Source organism: Hordeum vulgare, chromosome 2H (assembly GCF_904849725.1).
Source record: "Hordeum vulgare subsp. vulgare chromosome 2H, MorexV3_pseudomolecules_assembly, whole genome shotgun sequence".
Lineage (NCBI taxonomy): Eukaryota > Viridiplantae > Streptophyta > Magnoliopsida > Poales > Poaceae > Hordeum > Hordeum vulgare.
This window is the reverse complement of record NC_058519.1, coordinates 32,208,400-32,215,097: the sequence shown is the minus strand read 5'-3', so window position 1 is coordinate 32,215,097 and position 6,698 is coordinate 32,208,400. Positions and strand designations below refer to the sequence as shown.

Below are 6,698 nucleotides of genomic sequence, written 5' to 3'. Positions count from 1 at the left end.
CCAGAAATAATAGCCTCGAAATATGAAGAAGGCTCGGCATTACCTTCAATTTCTTCTGCAACAGATAAAGCAAAAGAAACGATATTGCACTCCTCAATTAACCTGTCAGGTGCATTAATACCCCGCCTAACTCTATCACGTGCGAGATTCCAACCGGGTGGAACAATAGGCTCATTTGGAGTGACCTGTTCATCATCAAAGACGGGTTCATCATGTGCATCAACATTTTCCTTATCAGAAGTATCACCTGAATCAATAACATGCTCCACCTGAACAGTAGGCTGATGTTCACTCTCAATTAGAACATTAGTAAATGCAACATCATGTAACATAGCAGATTCATTAAAGATAACGTTCCTGCTAATAACAATCTTTTGTGTTTCAGGATTCCACAATTTAAAACCTTTAACACCAGATTTATAACCAAGAATGATGCACTTAACAACCCTAGGCTCCAACTTTCCATTATCAACATGAGCATAAGCAGTGCAACCAAAAACTCTCAACTGTGAATAATCAGCAGGTGAACAGACCATACCTCAATTCTATTTTTCTTATTAAGAGGAATATATGGTGAACGGTTGATGAGATAACAAGCAGTGGAAGCGGCCTCAGCCCAGAAATGCCTATGCAAACCTGCATTGGACAACATGCAACAGGCTCTAGAAATAATGGTCCTGTTCATACTCTCAACAACGCCATTTTGTTGAGGAGTATATGGAACGCAATAATTCTCAAATTGCTTAGAACAGAATTCCATACCATTATCAGTGCGAAGTATTTTTACCTTCTTTTCAGTTTGTCTCTCAATCATAATCTTCCACTCCTTAAAAGCTGAGAAAGCTTGCCATTTATGCTTCAAGAAATAAGGCCAAACCTTTCTCGAATAATCATCAATAATAGTCAACATGTAACTAATGCCACCTAGTGACTTTCTGCGAGATGGTCCCCATAAATCAGAATGCACATAATCAAGAATACCCTCAGTTGTATGAGTCGAAGTGTTGAACTTCACCCTCTTGTGCTTGCCGAAGATACAATGCTCACAAAATTCTAATTTACCAGTTTGATATCCTTTAAGAAGACCTCTCTTATTTAACTCTGCCAAACCAAAGTTCATTCATATGTCCAAGACGCATATGCCAAAGGTTAGAAGCATCACAATCAGAATTATTTGAAATAACCGGGGTAGCGTTACCTGAAACGGTAGAACCTCGAAGGTAATAAAGACCATTGGTCGAACTTAAGTCACCTTTCATCACAATGAGAGAACCTTTGGTGACCTTCAAAACGCTATCTCCACCTGAATAATTGTACCCCTTTGCATCAAGGGCACTCACAGAGATAAGATTTCTCTTCATCTTCGGAATATACCGAACATCTGTCAAAGTTCTGATTGTGCTATCAAACATCTTGATTTGAATGGAACCAATGCCTTCAATCTTGCATGGTGAATTATCAAAACCCAAAACGGAACCAGCAGTAGTAGTAGAATCAAAAGTAGTAAACCAATCTCTATGCGGGCACATATGAAAAGTACACGCAGTGTCAAGTACCCACTCATCATTGGTCTCAGCACATCCAACAATAACAACAAGAGCATCATCGGAACTTTCATCACGAGCAACATTAGCAGAATTTTCACCTTGTTTGTTACCTTTCGGTTTCTATGTGTTGTTCCTCTTTTCCTTGTTCTGCAACTTGAAACATTCTGAGATGTCATGCCCGTCTCTCTTGCAATATCTGCAAGACTGCTTCTTGTCTCTGGATTGCGACCGGCCCCTCTGTCCGTTCTTACTTTTGCCACGGTTTCCATTATGTGAGTTCTTCTCCTTTGTCCTGTCACGAACAAATAATCCCTCGGCTTGGGATGAACTTGAACCATCATGAGGCACCCTTAATTTCATTTTCTCCTTAGAGTTCAAAGCTTCATAAACTTCATTAAGCATGAGAGTGTCACGACTGTATAATATGGTGTCTCGAAAATTGGTATAAGAACTTGACAGCGAACAAAGTAACATTAAAGCAGTATCTTCCTTGTCATACTTAACCTCCATTGCAGCTAGATCAGATATGATCTCTTTAAATTTTGAAATATGATTCAAAACATTACCTCCCTCGGATAACCTGTGCATGAATAATTTTTGCTTCAAATGCATCTTGCTGGTGAGATCTTTTGTCATGCAAATCCCTTCCAGCTTTAACCATAGAGCGGCGGCAGTTTTCTCGCTCAAAACTTCTTGCAAAATATTATTATGCAAATGGAGTTGAATTTGTGATAAAGCCTTACGATCTCTTCTTTTCTCCTCAGCAGTCCAATCCTCAATTCTGTTCTTCCCAAAACTATCCAGTGCATCATCAAAGTCGTCCATCTTGACTTGCCATAGGGTAAACCATGTGTCACGATCCAGCAACGGAAGGTCATACTTCATGAATGCCATGAGTAGATAAATCTGTGTACACAAAGTAGTACAAACCGACAGAAAATTCTTGACAGAATTAATTAATGCGAGCAACAAAATTAAAGAAAATTAACACATGATAGCTCTCCGGTAGATGTAGCAGCCGGATGTAGTAATTGAAAAAACAAACACAGCTTCACGTGCCAAGCTACCCAGTACGATCGGTGGATGGATGGGTGGAATACTCGCAACAGCAGCTCCTGTCGTTAGCTTCACGTGAATTAGCTTCACAGGATTTGGGACTAGTACTTGCGTGACGTCACATGGAGCACCAGGAACTCGGCGACTTGCTTGATGGAAGTCCAAACAGCAGCACAGCCGCACGGCGGCTCCTTCTGGCGCGTGGCTCGCGGTGTTGGATCGGTTTTCACGTGGAGGAAGTGGCGGCTGTCCGGCGTACGGGGAGCAGCAGCAGTTTGCGGATTTTAACACGGCTTCGGCGGATGAAGTAGAAATCCTGTCCAACTCGGCTCCTGTATCGATCCGGATCAGCGGACAGCGGCTCTGCTTATAACGCAGCTAGCATAGTACACCTGTTGATTTCGGCTTCGCGTACGGTGCAGCAGCGGAAATCGAATTCCAGTCGGAATCGACGGAACGTCCGACAGGGAACATAACCCTAGCTCTCGATCTCAAAACAAATCTCGTATCTGAAAAACCTCAACTCTGTATACCACTTGTTAGATAAAACGAGATCAACGAGACACGAGAGGCACATATTTTTACGTGGAAACCCTTGCATGAGAAAATCACGGACGCACGAAGGCGCAATCACTATGATGGTGGAGTATTACAAGCACGAGACGACAGACCGTCTTTAGGTGCGTGCGACTACACGGAGTATATATGAAGGACAATACATGAGAGTCCTTGGAGGACAAGTAAACGGGTTGTACTCGTACGCATCGGTACCAACGCAAAGGCCCACACCGTTTGTACTACGTCTAGTCCAATGTCGTAAAATTTGGATCATAATTTAACACACTGTGCATCCCTCCACACAAATTTTAGCAGTTGTACCATCCATAAGCATCGATGCAAGAATGCTGAAATCTACAGGGGCAAAAAAAATCCTCCTCCCCCATTGGCAAATGTAATTCGGACGGCAAAAACACAAGAGACTAAACAAGGGAAAAAATAAAAAGGCGGCACACGACAAAACATACCTCGCCAGCGGCAAGCGCTGCTCCGGCCCCGACGGCCTGGCTGATTCGCCATGCATCTCCTCTCCATGCTCCATCTCCTATCTCTCTCACAGACTGAGAAGGACGAATCCCCTGTGGCCTCCCCACCTCAAACCAGCTCGGTTTACTTGGAAACCCGGTAAAAACACAAACCTGGACCACAAGACACAAAACCAGACAAAGAGATCGGACCATGCTCTGAGATTCACGCTTAAAGAAATCTTGACGGCCACAAAATTCGACTGAGCACAAAATCAAATTCAGTTGACTGAAATTTAGCAAAAATGAAGGCGAAAAACAGTGACACATATACCAATGTTTTATAATATAAGTACAATCTTGTCTTTTGTATGGTGCATAATGATAGTTTTGGACAAGTCTGCTTTTTTTCCTCATATTTTGCCATACCCTTACCATGAAACTTCTTTAAAATGTGTTCAAGTGTAGAATACAAAGTACTAAAACACACACAAAAAGGTGTAGATCAAGTGATCAACACAGGACCAACGCCTACCAAACAAAATAACTATTACATATAATTATAGATAAAGGAAGCTAAAGCCTATTTATTGAAAGCCGAATTCAACTTTCTAAGATTGGGTGTAATCCACACGGGGGCCGGGAAGTTGGACCAAAGCTGAGGAGACACAAGTTCCTCCCTGCTGTTATTACTCAAGTCGAGCATTCCGATATCACGGGGATTGTTCTTTAATCCCCTTGTCCAAAACACGCTGTCATGAAAGGGTTGGGTTTTTTTCGCTCAATAACTACTGTTCAAGTAGGGAACGGAAAAACTACATCCTTCTGGCTCGACCTTTGGCTTCCCCACACCGACCGGACAATGGCTCAAAATTTCCCGGCTCTGTTCTCCCACTCCAACAGAAGTAACGCCTCGGTAGCCCATGTTTTGGCTTCATTCGATCTTCACCTGGACCTGGCTCCGCGACTTTCCCATGCGGCAGGATGTAAACTATCTCATCTACGCAATGTTCTGGCCTCGGTTAACGTGAATTTGCAGGATGCTCACAGGAGGACAACAAGGGAATCTGGGAAACAACTTACCGCTAAACTAGCATACAGTGCGCTGTGGAAGTCGCGGCCAATCGACATCCTCGCACCTGCCATCTGGAGAAACTATGCCCCCAATAAGTGCAGGTTATTCTTATGGCTTGCCAGCAAGGATAGGCTGTACACCAATGAGAGGCGGTTCAGACGGGGTATTACCACCGCTGCTAACTGCCCCTTCTGTGATCAAAGCGAAACAATTACCCATCTTCTATTCTCCTGCGGGGAGCTCGCCCCGCTTTGGGAAGAATTGGACAGTGTGTGTAACAATACCCCTCAGGGGATTCTGCACGCCTGGAACGACGAATTCAACAACAAAACCCGCTCCACGGTTCTGCTAGCTCTTCTCTGGAATATTTGGAAACGACGAAATGCTAAGGTCTTCCGCAACGTCCACCTCGACCTTCATGCCACCACCAGTGCCACGGCGGAGGATCTCAGGCTCTGGTCTCATCGATGAAACAAAGCTATTAACAAAACCCTGCTTACCGATTGGAGTACGATGTTGTTCCATTTAGCCGAGAGAATGTAGCCTCCCCACTTGTAATCCCCTTCTTGTAGCCCTCGTATTATTCTCGTCCCTATTGCTGTACTATCTTTTTATAATAAAAGATTCAGGCAGCCGTTGTCGCGTCAAAAAAACACACGCTGTCATCGGTAAAGTAGGCATGGTTTCCTTTGAGAGCCGGATAGTCTTCAGCAGTAAGACAAAGTGATTGATTGAGCCCAAGAAACAACACATGGTCGTGCAAGCAATTGATTTTCTTAATATTCTCTCCGGAAGCATCGACTTCATAAATTTTGAGTTTTCCGGTGTTCCAAAACACAAATGCCCCAGGCTCAGGTTCTAAATCACAGTGCTCATATAATCTCCACACTTGAAGAAGATTGCCCCATGGAGCTTGTACAATGTAAGTACTCAGAAGCCCGTCCTCAGGCTCTGGCCCCCGAGTAATCATATTCATCGTGACAAGAGAGCTACTTAGATCGAAAGCGTGAATTTGTCCATCTGAATTGACTGCATACAGCAGGCTGTCCTTGTAAATGCAATCATCATAGTTCATGTATGGTGGCAGCCATATCCAACTATCATCCCCTGCCCTTGCAACTGAGAGCTGACTACCTGGATTGTGTATGAGCGCCACAATGTATCCATTGCATGTATCAGAAAACACAAAAGCTTTATGGTGAAGGAAGCTGGTTCCTCAGCTCCTCAAGAGCCAAGATCGATCGCGGACCGTGAACCATCTTTGCGGTGTGGCATGAGTACTCGTACTTGTGAAGAGCACCAGAGTCATTATAGATGGGTTTCACATGCTCGATGGTGATCACCGAAGGGAGATCAATCTGTTCGCTAGTGATGGGATTAACGAGGTGCATCTCAGATCTGTCATCAACCGTAACAAGCAAGCCTTGCCAGGACCCAATCAGATGCCTGCTGCGGATAGGTGGCCCTGGAAGGGTTAGCTTGTACGTCCTCTTCTCCGCGAGGCTGTAGAGACAAGCAACGCTCTCAATTCAGAGGTGTAGAGGAAGCATGGCGTCTGAGGACGCATGTAGTGCCCAAGGCTGCGCAACCTGGAGCTCACGGAGCGCCACGAGGAGCAGACCGAGCCGGCACGGACGAGGTCAGGGATCTCGAGGGTGGCAAAGATGTCCATCAAGATGTCGTGAGGCAGCTCCGGCGATGCGCCCTCAGTAGTCTCGACCAGCTGCGGGCGAACATGTTCATCTCTGGAGATCTCCATGGGGGCAAATCCTACCAAGACGAACTTGATTCGAATCCCATTCAGTTTGCTTCTACTAATACTAGCAAAAGGACCCGTGCGTTGCAACGGGAGCAAAACAATTATAATCTTCAATGATGCTGATCATATTATGTCTTTAAAATTTTAGGACATTTCTTGAAATGCATGAACATTTTTTGAATTAGCAAACATTTTTTTCAATTGCACACAAAAATAACACACAAACATTTTTTCAAAAT

At 44.2% G+C, this 6,698-nt stretch overlaps 1 pseudogene; it reads right to left on the bottom strand.

Annotated features, from left to right (window-relative positions):
• Positions 1-4,208: 4,208 nt before the first annotated feature.
• Positions 4,209-6,459, bottom strand: LOC123425209 (annotated as a pseudogene).
• Between the last annotated feature and the right edge of the window lie 239 nt (positions 6,460-6,698).